The sequence below is a fragment of the Limulus polyphemus genome, unplaced genomic scaffold (assembly GCF_000517525.1).
Source record: "Limulus polyphemus unplaced genomic scaffold, Limulus_polyphemus-2.1.2 Scaffold5187, whole genome shotgun sequence".
In the NCBI taxonomy this organism is placed as follows: domain Eukaryota; kingdom Metazoa; phylum Arthropoda; class Merostomata; order Xiphosura; family Limulidae; genus Limulus; species Limulus polyphemus.
Window position 1 is genome coordinate 22,326 of NW_013670797.1, and position 2,726 is coordinate 25,051.

Below are 2,726 nucleotides of genomic sequence, written 5' to 3' on the forward strand. Positions count from 1 at the left end.
TTATAAAGTATGAAACGTATTAATACAGAAAGCTGTAGGTTTATCCGGTTTAGGCCTAATTTCACGACATAATATATATCGTTTGGAGTAAGAATAGGTTAGTTAATATATTATGATATTGAAATCCTGTTATTATACTGATTGTATAGTATAGTTAAGACGAAGTTTAAATTAATTAAGTTTATTGTCTGAATTTAAAAATATATAGTCTTCTTTTGCCAATTGTTAAAATAAAAAGTCTTTTAGTTATATTTCTTAATAGTATAAATATATACTATGTTGGTGTTGGGCTTAGGAATCTTCTACAGTAGGTGTGTGTGACTTGTTAGTGATAAATAGCAAGCACTTAACTCGTTTTCAAAATAACATATATATTCGGAACAAGTGAAACGTATGTACAATACATTCTTCAACCTATAGATATTATAAGCATATCATAAATACTATATATGTCAAAAGTCCACTTAGGCCTATACAGTTACTTTAGAATTTCAGTTGACAAGCCGAACTATCTTCTCTATGGTTATCGACCTATTATTCTGTGTGTGATTCGCTTACAAGTTACGATTGTGGCGCGAGTTACCGTAATCGTTTGGTCTTCTTTCTTCTAAATATACTCTGTTTCTTTTCTCAAAGTGCACTCAGGCTGATTCAATTACTTTAGAACCACGCTTTGACGGAATAATTATTCTTCTTATCTCCTTTTCTACTGTTAATCTTACTTTAACATATTAAACGTTAGGCCTATGTCAATAGTTAGGCCTATCACTTCTACGGTAGTTTACTTATCCTTTTGTAGCTTTCTTTTATTATTATCTGTTTGCTGCTTCCCGCTCTTCTCACACTATTTACATCTTTATCACCTAATCGTCTGTCTACACTCTATATTCTTGATGTCAATGTATTGCACGCGACATTCAATAGTCTCAACATCAATGAATTATTAACAAATCCTCCTATAATCGTCTGCTTTTAACTCTTATTATGACAAAAACTAAACAATAATAAAATATTCACTCGCAAAAACAAATCAGTCAATAATATCTAAAGTAAACAGTCTTTTATATCATAACACTTACGTATGCACATAATGATATGTTACATACAAAATATATAGCAATTTCAAACTTGTATATAACAAAAATTGATGCAATACGAACTTAACTAAATTAAATTTAACTAAATATTACATATTTAAAAAACGAAGAGAGTGAAAGACTGTCATTTAAATTAGGCTTAGTGCACGTTTGTTATTTGTTATGCTAACTGTATGCGGGAAGAGAATATTATGTATGATTAAACCAGCTTATACGAAGCTTTAAACATAAACCTTAAGACCTGGGATGCTCAGGTACATAACACAATTTCTGCATAAAATCGTTAATCCTAGCATCATCGATGGGGTAAATGACTTCATCGCTTTTTTAAACACGTTTTTAAAAACTATTTTCATGCATCATATTGCTTGTAGGTCCATTACTTTGTTGGCTACGAGATATCTAATGACATGAATCATAAAAACGAGTTTAAACGAAAATATTGCGATTAACATCTCTAATTACTGTTGGAGTCTATTTGAACCCATAATTATTTTAACATAGAAAATTAATAATTTCGTCTTATATTTTCATTATATAATACCGAGTGTTGAAACAGGGGGAGGGAAACGTAGAATTATATAATATTATACAATATACAGCAATCTGTGAGTTATCTATAGAAAGTTATCTATTCTATTTAAGCCTTCTTTTATATTTCTTCTCTAATGATTTTTCAGCGCTTAAAATTAGTTCCAGTTCCAAGGGTAAGGTGGCAGCAAAATTAATGATAATCTTGATAAGTTATTTCAAAGAAAATTGGTAATTAAGATCGATCAAACCGGAGTAAGGCAAACCCTTTCTTTGGAGGTCAAATATAATGTGTAGTAACTTCCTCAAAATTATGCTCTACATTTTCTGCCCGAACATCTACCTGATCACTGATTACTGAAATTTTGCAAAGGCTTTTTTTTTCTTTTTTTTTACAATTTGACTGTAGTACTGTGTTATCGATGTAGCGTTTAGAACCGCGTTAGACTGAGCTGATAGTCTCCGATGGTACGTTTATGGTCTTACAATACTAAAATCCGGGGCTCGATTCCCCTCGTTGAACATAACGCACATAACCCTTTGTGTAGCCTTGCGATAAAACAACAGCAACAAAGATTTAGCCGTTCTATTTATAGCGTGCTCACCCTTTCATCCGTGGGGGCGTTATATGTGAAGTTCAATCTCAACATTCATTTGAAAAGAGTTGGCGCTGTGCGGTGTTGGCCTCTAGTCTATCACGTAAAGATAAGTAACCCTCGGGTAGCTTTGTGCGAAACTTAGCAACCAAACAAACAATCTTAAGCATTGTTAATGTCCTTTTAATTTATTAATTTTACTTTCAATTATATCGAAAATGTAAGAACTCAGTTGCTTTAAGATGAAAAACAATAAAAAAAATCAGGAATCTATCACAACAACACATCCTCAGAAAATAAAGTATATATCTGTGTGTGGGGGAGGGGGTACTTGGTATAATCAAACAATATCTTATCCTGCAGATTATCCTCACTTAGGATATGATTTAACGTCGTCGAACGGATAAACGACATAGAAAATACTTGAATTGTGCACGTGGAACATGCATCAATATTTCATGACCAGCAAACGAAATGTTAAAGGTGAGATATAAATCAAATG